A 14872-nucleotide genomic window follows, 5' to 3' on the forward strand; every position below is an offset into this window, starting at 1 on the left:
GGGCATTTGGTCTAGTGGTATGATTCTCGCTTAGGGTGCGAGAGGTCCCGAGTTCAATTCTCGGAATGCCCCTCTTTATTTTTCCTTTTTACCATTTTTACATATGGTAGATTTTTTCTTACCATTTGTACATGTATAGTAGTAGAATTTGTTCGTGTAGCTAAGCGAATCAGATGCCATGAATATCAATATCAGTTATGTAGCATTGAATTCGGAGATGTATATACCCTTCTCTACAAGGAGACGAGGCACTTGTCCAATGCTGGTTTATAAAGGGCATCGAATAATCTTATATTGTGCCCATTGAGTGAGTCTATCACATTTGATGTTCTGGTTGGTTCAAACTCGGCTTTCCACCTTAATATGCAACTGCTATGTACCATCGATTTTTTTTGGATGCCCTCCTTTTCTGTCGGTAGGGACGGAAGGACTGCTTTCCGAAAAGTCTCCAAAGTTTTTGCCCCATTAGCAACACAAAATGCGCCTGGTGATGAAGCTATGTATCTAGGGTAGGGTCATGGATCTGATCCAGATACCCTCCCCAAGGACATCTCTTAAAGAACCAGAAGCAGTCGAAGAAAAATCATCGTCCACTCGACCATAAAGCCATGTTCCACTCGACAGTCTTGAAGACAATCGACCATACGAACAACCACTCGACTACCAGAAGACTAAGAGCCACTCACTCTACAACGGTCGGGATTTAAGTCATAGCTTTAATGGTCATTTATGTACTTTTATTACATGCGTTACCAGTAACGTCTTTACCTTTATGTACCTTAAACCCTTTGTAACTGAGGGCGGGAGGGGTCCGGCGAACTCTATATAAGCTACCCCCCTCCTCAGGGACAAGGGTTCACACCCCCTGTAACTCACACGCATATAATTCAGTTGACCGCCTCCGGGCTCCGAGACGTAGGGCTGTTACTTCCTCCGAGAAGGGCATGAACTCGTAAAACTCGCATGTACAACTCCTCCATAGCTAGGATCTTGCCTCTACATTCCTACCCCCCATTCTACTGTCATACTTAGAACCACGACAGTTGGCGCCCACCGTGGGGCAGGTGTCTTAGCAAATTGTTGGAGAGGTTGCAATTTTTCCGATCCCCTTCATCATGGTTTCAGGCGGAGATTTGGCTGAGGGCCGCGAGATCCGTCTCGGCGCGCTCGTGTTTATCGCCGACGACTCCGCTTGGCTTCAGGAGGCTCCACTCGACGTCGAAGCGCTCCCCACCCGCGGAACAACACACTTTCACGCGTGCGTCCGCGGCGTCCTCCTGCGGCAGCCGTCGACCCAGTATCAGTCGGCTCCTGTAGCTTTTCCCCTCCCTGCGGCCCGCCAGAGCAAACGTTCCGGTCGATCGAGGCTTCAGCGGTGGGTGAAGCATGCGGTGGCTCGCCAGTCGGCCACCCCTCAAGTCGCGGCAATCGAGCCCGACGAAACCCTCTACGGCCTGTTCGATCTGTCGACTGGCTCCGTAGATACTGCATCCGAGTGCGACAGCAGCAACCCAGCGACGGAAGTTTTGATGGTCAATGGACCACGCAGTCCTCCTGGCTTCACCTGTGAAGACGGAGGCGATGGGGCCGGCGATCCATCGCGTATTCATGAAGAGTACCGCCCCGAACCCCTCTCTTCGCAGCGGAGAGAAGAATTTCGCCGCCGGAACATGGATGCGCTTCACACTCCTATCGTTGGAGAAACCCCCGAGGCCCAGGCCTTGGAGGAGGCGCGCCTAGCCAACTTGTCTGAGCGCACTCGACTGGAGAATCTCCAGCGCGCACTCGACGAGCGTGCTCGAAAGCGTGCTCCCGAATCCAGTCGACGTCAACTTTTTCCGCCTCCGACTCAGGTATACCGAACTCCGATCCAGAATCTCGCAGCTGCAGCCCGAATAGCGGAATCGATCCAACCTTCCCAGTCGGAAGCTGGTCGAGGTCTGGTGCAGATCCGAGCCTTTCTCCGTGCGGCGGGAGAGCAGAACACATCAGTATCTCAGTCGCGGAATAAGATCCATAGCAGATCTGTGGTTGCAGACACTGTTCAGTCGGCTCACAACCCAAGATCGCCCCCGAGGCGTGAGGGACGTGGAGATCGACGAGATCAGTACAGAAACCGTGAGCAGTATGATCACCGAGTCGATCGCGATGATCGTCGTCGAGTGCCTACGCATCCCCCAAGGAGTGGGTCGTACGTGCCTCGGCAACATGATGACAGGCGCCCTCACAGTATGGGGCGAGGGATTCCAGTCGACCCCAGAGAACCAGGCTTTGATGCGAGATCTATTCTCGTTCAGGGCTTGGTCGATAGAAACAGGGCTCACCGAGAAGGTCATGATAGAGATCTACCAACCAGCAGCAGGGTGCATGTCTCAGGCCCGGAGTGCTTCAGCAGAGCCATCAGGGCTGCAGTTATTCCACCCAATTTCAGGTTGGCGACTGGAGTCAGTAAGTTCACTGGTGAGTCCAAGCCGGACACTTGGCTTGAAGACTACCGAGTGGCTGTCTAGATTGGTGGCGGCAATGATGAAGTGGCCATGAAACACCTTCATCTGATGTTGGAGGGCTCGGCTAGAGCATGACTGAATCAGTTAGCACCTAGTAGTATTTATACTTGGGAAGATCTTGCCCGAGTATTTGTCAGAACATTCGAAGGTACTTGCAAACGGCGGGCAGGGTTGACTGAATTACAGTGTTGCGTTCAGAAACCGAATGAGACTTTGAGGGATTATTGTTGGGGATCGTAGCAGAAATTTAAAATTTTCTACGCATCACCAAGATCAATCTATGGAGTAATCTAGCAACGAAGGGAAGGGGAGTGCATCTACATACCCTTTTAGATCGCTAAGCGGAAGCGTTGCAAGAACGCAGATGAGGTAGTCGTACTCGTGGCGATTCAGATCGCGGTCGATTCCGATCTAAGCGCCGAATAACGGCGCCTCCGCGTTCAACACACGTGCAGCCCGATGACGTCTCCCATGCCTTGATCCAGCAACGAGAGAGGGAGAGGTTGGGGAAGACTCCGTCCAGCAGCAGCACAACGGCGTGCTGGTGGTGGAGGAGCGTGGTACTCCTGCAGGGCTTCGTCAAGCACTACGAGAGACGAGGAGGGAGAGAGGTAGGGCTGCGCCTTGGGAGAGAGAGACTCGCGTGTTGGGCAGCCCCAAAACCTCCACTATATATGGGGGAGGGGAGGGGCTGCGCCCCCACCTAGCGTTCCCTTCCTAGGGGTGGCGGCAGCCCCCAGATCCCATCTGGGTGGCGGCCAAGGGGGAGAGAGAGGGGGCGCACCTAGGGTGGGCCTTAGGGCCCATCTGCCCCTAGGGTTTGCCCCCTCTCCTCTTGAGGGCGCCTTGGGCCTTGGTGGGAGGCGCCCTAGCCCACCTAGGGGCTGGTCCCTTCCCACTCTTGGCCCACGAAAGCCTCCGGGGCTGGTGGCACCTCCCGGTGGACCCCCAGAACCCTTCCGGTGGTCCCGGTACATTACCGGTGATACCCGGAACACTTCCGGTGGCCAAATTCACACTTCCTATATATCAATCTTACCTCTGGACCATTCCAAAACTCCTCGTGACGTCCGGGATCTCATCCGGGACTCCGAACAACATTCAGTAACCGCATACATACTTTCCCTATAACCCTAGCGTCATCGAACCTTAAGTGTGTAGACCCTACGGGTTCGGGAATCATGCAGACATGACCGAGACATCTCTCTGGTCAATAACCAACAGCGGGATCTGGATACCCATGTTGGCTCCCACATGTTCCACGATGATCTCATCAGATGAACCACGATGTCAAGGATTCAATCAATCCCGTATACAATTCCCTTTGTCTACTGGTATGATACTTGCCCGAGATTCGATCGTCGGTATCCCGATACCTTGTTCAATCTCGTTACCGACAAGTCTCTTTACTCGTTCCGTAACACATCATCCCGTGATCAACTCCTTGGTCACATCGTGCACATTATGATGATGTCCTACCGAGTGGCCCCAGAGATACCTCTTCGTTACACGGAGTGACAAATCCCAGTCTCGATTCGTGCCAACCCAACAGACACTTTCGGAGATACCCGTAGTGCACCTTTATAGCCGCCCAGTTACGTTGTGACGTTTGGTACACCCAAAGCATTCCTACGGTATCCGGGAGTTGCACAATCTCATGGTCTAAGGAAATGATAGTTGACATTAGAAAAGCTTTAGCATACGAACTACACGATCTTGTGCTAGGCTTAGGATTGGGTATTGTCCATCACATCATTCTCCTAATGATGTGATCCCGTTATCAACGACATCCAATGTCCATGGTCACGAAACCGTAACCATCTATTGATCAACGAGCTAGTCAACTAGAGGCTTACTAGCGACATGGTGTTGTCTATGTATTCACACATGTATCTGAGTTTCCTATCAATACAATTCTAGCATGGATAATAAATGATTATCATGAACAAGGAAATATAATAATAACTAATTTATCATTGCCTCTAGGGCATATTTCCAACAATTATATCAAGAGATGGATCACATTGCACCACACGGTGGAAAATGTGTCTGATCATCAGGCATTTTGTGCCTTTAAAGAAGGTGTCAAGTATCGGGAGTTGACTCTGAAATTCGGTCGGACAGGAGATATGACTCTGACTCGGATGATGGAAATTGCCACCAAGTATGCCAACGGTGAAGAAGAAGACCGACTCCGGAGTGGCAAGCACAAAACAGTCGCCCATGAAACCGGAGGAGGAAACTCCAGTCGGAAGCAGAAGCGCAAAGCCGAGCCAGCCGCTCCTGGTGAAGCCTTAGCCGTGACTCAAGGAAAGTTCAAGGGGAAGCCCAAAGGGCCATGGAACCCCAAGAAAGTAAAATATCAACATGGAAATGATGTGCTGGATTTGCCATGCCACATCCACACCAAAAAAGATGAAGAGGGTAACTTCATTTACTCGAAGAATACCACTCGGCAGTGTCGACTCCTAATCCAACAATTCCGAGAGAAACAACCCAAGGAAAAGGAGAAAGAAGCAGACAAGGTTGAGGATGAGGAAGAGGATGATGATGGTTATCCCCACGTGAATTCCACTCTGATGATTTTTGCTGACGTTGAGAGTAAAAGTCGATTAAAAGACATCAAAAGAGAAGTGAACATGGTCGCTCCGGTGACACCCAGTTATTTGAAGTGGTCCCAGACTGCCATTACATTCGACCAGTCTGATCACCCAGCGCACATAGCCACACCCGGGAGGCAAGTGTTGGTGGTCAACCCAGTAGTCGAAGGCACCCGATTGACTAAGGTTCTGATGGATGGTGGCAGTGGCCTGAATATACTGTATGCAGAGACGTTGAAAGGAATGGGCATTCCGATGTCCAGACAAAAAGGCTATCATGAAAGTAATATGAGTTTCCATGGGGTCATTCCTGGCAAAAAGGCTGCATCACTCGGCCAGATTGCTCTCGACGTAGTTTTCGGTGATTCCAAGAATTACCGCAAAGAAAAGTTGACATTTGAAGTTGTGGATTTCCAGAGTGCCTATCATGCTATTCTGGGCAGGCCAGCTTATGCACGTTTTATGGCTCGACCATGTTACGTGTACCTCAAATTGAAGATGCCTGGTCCCAAAGGGGTGATCACTATCACTGGTAGTCGGAAGAAGGCGGAAGAGTGCTTCCAGAAGGGCTCAAAGATCGCCGATGCATAGATGGCCGCAGTAGAATTGCAAGAATACAAAAATAGTGCAGATCCGAGTGATTTGTTTCGAGCCAAGAAGCCCGCCACGGATTCAACATTCCCGTCGTCTGGCGAAACAAAGTCGATTCACATTCACCAAAGATTTACCACTCCGGTCGTCTGGCGAAACAAAGGCTCGGCTTTTGGCAGCTGAGTCTATCCGTGAGATTTACCACTCCGAGTGGTTAGCCAATGTTGTCATGGTCCCAAAGAAGGACGACTCACTTCGCATGTGCATCGACTTCAAACATATCAATCGGGCCTGCCCGAAAGATCACTTTCCTCTCCCTCACATCGACCAGATAGTCAACTCGACCGCGGGGTGCGAGCATTTGTCCTTTTTGGACGCCTACTTCGGGTACCACCAGATCCGTCTGTACGGACCCGACGAGATAAAAACAGCTTTCATCACCCCATTTGGGTGCTTCTGTTATGTCACTATGCCATTTGGCTTGAAGAACGCTGGAGCCACATTCATGCGGATGATTCAGAAGTGCCTGCTCACTCAGATCAGTCAGAACGTAGAATCATACATGGATGACATTGTGGTCAAGTCATGTAAAGGTTCCGACCTACTGGCTGACCTTGCTGAAACCTTTGCCAACCTCAGAAGGTATGATGTCAAGCTTAATCCATAGTGCACATTTGGAGTTCCGGGCAGAAAATTACTCGGTTTTCTCATTTCCGAACGAGGGATCGACGCTAACCCAGAGAAAGTGGGTGCTATACTCCGGATGAAACGCCCCGTGCGTGTGCATGATGTCCAGAAGCTTACTGGTTGTTTGGCCGCCCTAAGTCGATTCATTTCTCGCCTCGGTGAAAAGGCACTGCCTCTTTACCGACTGATGAAGAAATCAGATAAGTTCGAGTGGACTCCTAAAGCTGATGCAACATTTGCAGAGCTAAAAGCCCTGCTTTCCACCCAGCCGGTGCTTGCTGCCCCAATCAGCAAAGAACCTTTACTGCTTTATATAGCAGCCACTGGACATGTCGTCAGTACAGTACTTACGGTCGAGCGGGAAGAAGAGGGAAAAGCTTATAAAGTTCAGCGCCCGGTTTATTATATTTCTAAAGTTCTGACTCCGTCAAAGAGATATCCACACTATTAGAAGCTTTTTTATGGGATTTACATGACCACGAAGAAGGTTGCACACTATTTCTCTGATCACTCTGTTATAGTCGTCAGCGACGCTCCATTGTCGGAGATTCTGCACAACAGAGACGCAACAGGTCGAGTGGCAAAATGGGCGATTGAACTCCTTCCCTTAGATATCAAGTTTGAGGCAAAGAAAGCTATCAAGTCCCAAGCAGTGGCAGATTTCCTCGCCGAGTGGATCGAACAACAACTACCGACTCAAGTTCACTCGGAGCACTGGACCATGTTCTTTGATGGATCCAAAATGCTGAATGGTTCTGGTGCTGGGGTGGTACTGGTATCCCCCCTGAGGAGACAAGCTCAGATACGTCCTCCAGATTCACTTCGACTCCTCCAATAACGAAGCAGAATATGAAGCACTCCTATATGGGTTACGTATGGCCATTTGACTCGGCGTCCGTCGCCTTATGGTTTACGGCGACTCAGATTTGGTGGTCAATCAAGTGATGAAAGAATGGGACGTTAGAAGCCCAGCCATGACTGGTTACTGCAATGCGGTGAGGAAGTTGGAAAAGAAGTTTGAGGGGTTAGAGCTCCATCACATACCCCGTCTGAAAAATCAAGCATCCGATGACTTGGCAAAGATAGGTTCCAAGAGAGAAGCCATTCCCAGCAATGTGTTTTTGGAACATATTCACACACCGACAGTTCAAGAAGATCCTTTTACGGAAGAGCCCCCGCAGCCTAAGAGCGCCACAGATCCGACTGAAGTCGAGGTCCGAGCCGTGGTCGACCTAATCATGGAGGTTCTGGTCATTACTCCTGACTGGACAGTGCCATACATTGCGTACATCCTTAGGAAGGAACTCCCAGAGGATGAAGAAGAGGCTCGGCAGATCGTCCGTCGATCCAAGGCCTTTACTGTGATAAGAGGACAACTGTTCAGGGAAAGCATGACTGGAGTCGGTCAGAGATGCATAACGCCAGAAGAAGGTCGAATGATCCTCAACGACATCCACTCGGGGACCTGTGGTCACCATGCGTCCTCTCGGGCCATCGTGGCTAAAGCATACCGAGCCGGATTCTATTGGCCACGAGCAAATGAAATGGCGAAAGATATAGTCGACAGATGTGAATGTTGCCAGTTTTACTCGGACATGTCTCACAAGCCAGCGTCAGCCCTGAAGACCATTCCCCTCGTCTGGTCCTTTGCTGTTTGAGGATTGGATATGGTTGGGCCACTGAGAACTGGTAGGAGCGGCTTCACTCATGTGCTCGTGGCAGTCGACAAGTTTACCAAATGGATCGAAACTAAACCTATCAAGAATCTTGAAGCCAGCACCGCTGTCAGTTTTATCAGAGAATTGACATTCAGATATGGAGTTCCACAGAACATCATCACTGACAACGGGTCGAACTTCAATTCTGATGAGTTTAGAGCTTTCTACGCTTTTCAAGGCACATGAGTCGACTATGCTTCAGTCGCTCACCCGCAGTCGAACGGACAAGCAGAAAGGGCGAATGGCCTAATTATCAAAGGACTGAAACCCCGACTGATGCGTGATCTCAAACACGCAGCAGGCGCTTGGGTCGACGAACTTCCGTCAGTTCTTTGGGGGTTGAGGACAACTTCCAATCGGTCGACTGGATGAACTCCTTTCTTTTTGGTCTATGGAGCCGAAGCTGTTCTGCCAAGTGACCTGCTCCACAACGCACCCCGAGTCGAGCTCTTCTCCGAAGAGGAAGCAGAGCAGGCCTGACAAGATTCAGTCGACCTCTTAGAGGAGGAAAGAGAGATGGCCTTGATCCAGTCGTCCATTTATCAGCAAGACTTACGTCAATTCCATGCCAAAAACGTGAGGGGTCGAACCTTTCAAGAGAGAGACCTGGTTCTTCGAGTGGATCAACAGAAACCACACAAGCTTGCCCCAGCTTGGGAAGGCCCCTTCATCGTCACCAAAGTTCTCCACAATGGAGCATACCATATTTACAGTGTTGAGCATCAGAAGGACGAGCTACGGGCTTGGAACGCGGAGCTGCTTCGCCCCTTTTATACTTAAGCACTCGTTCAAATAAAATGTAATAAGAAGTACCTTTGTAATTTGTTCGTCAAAGACAAGAGCTTTTTAGTCTTCTCGCACGATTGTTGTTGTTTTTATTTACCTCAGAAATCCCCCAGTGGGTGGGCTTAGCCACGAATCCGTTTCGCCTAAGTTCGAAAGAAAATCCTACCGAGTGATGAGCAAGCCTCTCACTCGGGAGGCTTAGCCGCGAATCCGTTTCGCCTAAGTTCGAAAGAAAATCCTACCGAGTGATGAGCAAGCCTCTCACTCGGGAGGCTTAGCCGGGAATCCGTTTCGCCTAAGCTCGAAAGAAAATCCTACCGAGTGGCGGGCAAACCTCCCACTCGGGGGCTTAGCTGCAGTCCAGTACTCGCCTAAGTTTGTAAAATCCTACCGAGTGGAGAGCAATCCTCCCACTCGGGGGCTTAGCTGCAGTCCAGTACTCGCCTAAGTTTGTAAAATCCTACCGAGTGGTGAGAAATCCTCCCACTCGGGGGCTTAGCTGCAGTCCAGTACTCGCCTAAGTTTGTAAAATCCTACCGAGTGGAGAGCAATCCTCCCACTAGGGGGCTTAGCTGCAGTCCAGTACTCGCCTAAGTTTGTAAAATCCTACCGAGTGGTGAGCAATCCTCCCACTCGGGGGCTTAGCTGCAGTCCAGTACTCGCCTAAGTTTGTAAAATCCTACCGAGTGGTGAGCAATCCTCCCACTCGGGGGCTTAGCTGCAGTCTAGTACTCGCCTAAGTTTATAAAATCCTACCGAGTGGAGAGCAATCCTCCCACTCGGGGGCTTAGCTGCAGTCCAGTACTCGCCTAAGTTTATAAAATCCTACCGAGTGGAGAGCAATCCTCCCACTCGGGGGCTTACCTGTAGTCCAGTACTCGCCTAAGTTTATAAAATCCTACCGAGTGGAGAGCAATCCTCCCACTCGGGGGCTTAGCTGCAGTACAATACTCGCCTAAGTTTGTAAAATCCCACCGAGTGGTGAGCAATCCACCCACTCGGGGGCTTAGCTGCAGTACAGTACTCGCCTAAGTTTGTAAAATTCTATCGAGTGGTGAGCAATCCTCCCACTCGGGGGCTTAGCTGCAGTCCAGTACTCGCCTAAGTTTGTAAAATCCTACCGAGTGGTGAGCAATCCTCCCACTCGGGGGCTTAGCTGCAGTCCAGTAATCGCCTAAGTTTATAAAATCCTACCAAGTGGAGAGCAATCCTCTCACTCGGAGGCTAAGCTGCAGTCCAGTACTCGCCTAAGTTTGTAAAATCCTACCGAGTGGTGACCAATCCTCCCACTCGGGGGCTTAGCTGCAGTCCAGCACTCGCCTAAGTTTATAAATTCCTTGTCCACAAGGACGACGAGGTGCAGGTCGACCGCGGCCCTTTTCTCCGAGCTAAGCCACAAATACAATGTACGCTCCATCCTTGTCCGCATGGACGGCAAAACGCAGGTCGACTGCAACCTTCTCTTCCGAGCTACGCCACATGTACAATGGACCAGACCCCGAAAGCAATCGCAAGTATACTCAAAAGCAATTTGGATAAATCCTAAAGTTCCAAGCAGCAAATCAAAAGTATTCGAGCATCAAGCCCGAAGGAGTTTAATGGTTACATCAATCACTCGGCATTCCGAGGCAAATTTAAGACATATTCAAATCTCATAAGTTTGTTCACTCGGCAGGAGGAGGGCTGACAGGTTCGACGAATTCGTCCAAGTCGATCCCATCCGCGATCCGAGTGGCAGCAGCGATGAAAGTCTCCATGAAGGACTGGAAGTCATGCCTTTTGGTGTTGGCGACCTTGATCGCCGCCAGCTTGTCTTCACGAGCCTCCTTGCAGTGGACTCGTACCAAGGACATCGCCACGTCAGCACCACATCGGGCGGAGGACTTCTTCCATTCTTGCACTCGATCAGGGATCTCGTCGAGTGGAGCCATCAGAGATTCCAGGTCATTTTGAAGCGTCGCCATTGGCCAGAGCAATGAGTTGACTCGTGAGACTGCCACCCTCAGATGCGTGAGGTAACTTGTGGCGCTGGCGACACGAGACTCCAGTCGGAGCACGTTCATGGCAATTTCGTCGCAAACTGGAGAAGCTATAGGGTCCAGACCCGTCTCGACCCTTCCGGTTTCCTCGTCAAAGTCTTAACAAAATTCTCCAGTCAAAACATTAGTGAGTCGACTGGACAGGATTCATTTGCAAGCATCAACACAGTCGGTTTAAAAGGAGTACCTTCCAGCATAAGGTAGAGCTTCTTGGCAAGAGTTCTCAGATAAGCTTCCGTATCATTCCTCTTGTGGACCGCAAACTCCAGCTTTTCATTTAGGACAATTTTATCCTTCTTCAGACGACTCACTTCTCGGTTAGACTCATTGAGACAAGACTTCAGCTTGTTCACCCCCCCTTCCAACGCTCCGACTGAAGCCAGCTTCTGGTCTGCAAGGGCAGTCTTATCCTGGGCTCCCTTCTGTGCAGCTGCAAGGTCCGAGTCCTTTTTTTCCAGAGCCAACTTCATTTTCTCTGCAAAAGAAGCAATCGGATCAAACAAGAGACCGAAGAAATATTTTAAAAGACGATCGACGTGAACAGTCGACAGGCAGTTACCTTCCATACAAGCAGCTTCATCTTGAGCTTTCTTCAAATTCTGTTGGGCCAGCTCCAAGTCGAGGTTGAGTTGCCTCTGCTTATCCTCAAGTTCAGCAAACTTGGAAATGAGAGTACAAGATTTCTGCAGGAGGCAAAAGACGTGTCAATCGACATGATCAAAGGTTATTTATTTTCGAGTGAATAAAACTTAAAGAGTTCACTTAGACCCCAGCCGACTGCACGCAGTCGACTGCGGTCTCGGGGACTACACCCAGCGGGTGCACTTGGCGTGCGGGTGCACTTGGCATGCCCCCGCTGATTCAGACCCAACTCGACCGGTCCGCCCGGGTCAAGTCAAAAAAAAATTCAGACCCCAGTCGACAGCCAGCAGTCGACTGCGGTCTCGGAGACTACACCCAGTGGGTGCACTTAGCGTGCCCCCACCGGTTCAGATCTCATTCTACCGGTCCACCCGGGTCGAGTGGAAGAAAAGAAAGGAAGAAAGAACTCAGACCCCAGTCGACTGACAGCAGTCGACTGCGGTCTCAGGGACTACAACCAGTAGGTGCACTTAGCGTGCCCCCACCGGTTCAGATCCTACTCGCCCAGACCGAGTGGAAGAGCACAAATACCAAAGACAACAAAACACCCAGTGGGTGTACAGATTCGACGCAAACAACTGGAGATTGTATGGAAGAAAATATTCCAGGTAGCATATCCTAATAGAACAAGGTCAGTCGAAAGTCTACTTACCTGGACATTGGCCTGGAGAGCAGCGCTGGCGTCGTAAGCAGCCTGGCTATTCTCGTGCACCACCTTCATATGCTCCATCATCACGTTAACCTGACGGATGGCTTCCGCAGCCGCATCCGACTGGTTTTCCGGAACAGGGTAGCTGGTGAAGAAGAGGGCAGACGACCCAGGTGCAGCAGGTTGGAGCTCCGGGGCGGGAGATTGGACGACTGAAGGAAACACCGGTACAGTCGACGGTGCGGGGCGCTCACTCGACAAGGGTAAATCGAAAGTTACAGAGGCCCCGCCCGCGTCTTCAGATTGACGGACGGTTGGTGTTGTTGTTGGTCCCTGCTGAGACATCTTACCAGCTGCTACCTTTTTGTTCTTTCTGGGCCTAGGAGCCACATCTTCGTCGTCATCTGGGAGATCGATGACGTTGGGTGGAGCTGCAGAGAAGTTCAGTCGACCCCAAGTGAACCGCTAGAATTCAATCGACCAAGTAATCAAGAACAAGATCATAAGAGTTTTTACTTGGGTTGGAGGTAACCGCATCTTCCATCTCCTCGTCTCGGTACTGGTAGGAAGAGGTTCCTGATGTAGCAGCACTGCAAATGTCCACACTCAGTCGGTTACATTCTATTGCTCGAGTCGACGAAAAGAACAGATCAGATGATTACCCGGAGATGGTGGGGACGGTCACTTTGATTCTGGGCAAAGCCTTCTGTAGTTTGGAGGAGGTGGCCTTCGATGCTTTTGGCGCAGGAGGCAGCACAACCTTGAGATGCTTCGGAGCCTTCTCAATCGGCGCTGGGGAAGATGTCCGGGGGCGCTTCGAAGATTGCCCAGTCGGCGTGGTCACCAGGACCGGGGTGCTCGTCGGGTCGTGAGCGTGCTTGGATCTCCTCTCTCTGCGAGGAGGCGAGTCGACCTCTTCGTCATCACTCGAGTCGTCGATCTCCTCGTCCTCCTCTGCTTCCGAGTGCCATTCGCCACTCTCGCCCCCGCTCGCTACTTCCTCGACGTCTTGCTCCTGCACTCCATTGGGCATCGAGTACATATCAATGAGAGCCTGAAAGGACAACGAGCAAAAGAAATACAGTCGACCATCAACAAGATGTCACACAGGGAATCGAGAAGATACTTGGTAAAGCAGAATCATACCTGTTCCGGCTGGCATGAGTGGTCGAATGGAATCACCCTCCTAGACCCACGGGGATTGTCTTTGTTGCTAGTGATTCCCCTCAGCCACTTCACCGTGTCTTCGCTGACATCCTCCGGGTGGATCCGAGTGGAGTCCTCGAGTCCCGAGTACATCCACATCGGATGGTCACGGGCCTGAAGCGGTTGGATGCGTCGACTGAGAAAGACCTCCAGCAGGTCCATCCCAGTCACCCCGTCGCGGAGAAGTTGGACGACCCGCTCGACCAACGCCTTGACCTGTGCCTTCTCTTCTGGGATCACCCTCAAGGAGGAGGGCTTCTCCACTCGAGCCAGGGAAAAGGGGGGAAGTCCAGTCGACTGACCCGGGGTCGGCTGGTCCTTACAGTAAAACCAAGTCGACTGCTAGCCCCAGACCGAGTCGGGAAGGATCATCGCTGGGAAGGTACTCTTGTTCCTCATCTAGATCCCAAGGCCTCCGCACATCCGGATCACGTGCGTCCTCTCATCACTTGGGTTGGCCTTCTTGACCGACTGGGAGCGACAGGTGAATATGTGTTTGAAGAGACCCCAGTGCGGTCGACAACCCAAGAAATTTTCGCACATTGACACAAAGGCAGCCAGATAAACTATGGTGTTTGGAGTGAAGTGGTGGAGTTGAGCCCTGAAGAAGTTCAAAAAGTCACGAAAGAAAGGATGGGGAGGCAAAGAAAACCCGCGGTCGACGTGAGTGGCAAGGAGAACGCACTCACCCTCCCGCGGCTGTGGCTCGGTCTCGTTCCCCGGGAGCCACGCCGATTCGTGGGGGATCAGTCCCCCCTCCACCAGGTCGTCGAGGTCGTCCTGGCTGATCGTCGAGCGGATCCAGTAGCCCTGGATCCAGCCCGGTGGCAGGCCGGATCTTGACGAGGATCCGCCCTGGCTAGTCCTCTTGCCCTTCGCATTCGCGGTCTCCTTCTTCGCGCGCTCCAACGCCACCGTTTTCTCCTTTCCCATGGCGGCGGATCGAGTCCGAGCGAGGTTGCGACGCCGAGAGCGGAAGCGGGCGCGACGGAGAAGTCTGAGGAAGAAGAAAGAGAATGAGGGCGCGCTGTTCAAAGGCCCGGTCCGGTGTCTCTTATAAGGTCATTCCCGAGTGACTGACTTGTAGGCCTAGACGATCTAAACAAATCCCGCAACAGTCGCGTGCGCGATACGTGGCGAAAAAGGTGGCACGGGGACCGAGGCGACCTGCCTAATCCGTCTCGATTACCACGGCCTCGCCCGTCCGGCGCGCTTCCCAAAATTTGAATCCCATGAAATCCACAGAGAGCAGAGCAACTTGTCAGACGGAAAACATCTTCCACATCGTCATTCGGAACTCTACCGTGAAGGTTCACTCGACAAAAACTAAGAATGGACCAAGGCGACTGAAAAAGAAGTTGATGTCATCCCCTCAGTTCATTGATCCAGAGGAAGATATACTCATAGCATGAAGAATGAGTCGGAAGTGTTCTCAACTCCTTCCTCA

At 51.4% G+C, this 14872-nt stretch overlaps 1 non-coding gene across 1 annotated transcript; it reads left to right on the forward strand.

Moving 5' to 3' along the window:
- On the forward strand, positions 1 to 72 carry TRNAP-AGG (transfer RNA proline (anticodon AGG)). The gene has a single exon. It is a non-coding gene; the product is annotated as a tRNA-Pro (tRNA).
- The last annotated feature ends 14800 nt before the right edge of the window (positions 73 to 14872 follow it).

This window comes from Triticum urartu, chromosome 7A, assembly GCF_056163025.1.
Source record: "Triticum urartu cultivar PI428250 chromosome 7A, HENAU_Tu73, whole genome shotgun sequence".
In the NCBI taxonomy this organism is placed as follows: Eukaryota; Viridiplantae; Streptophyta; class Magnoliopsida; order Poales; family Poaceae; genus Triticum; species Triticum urartu.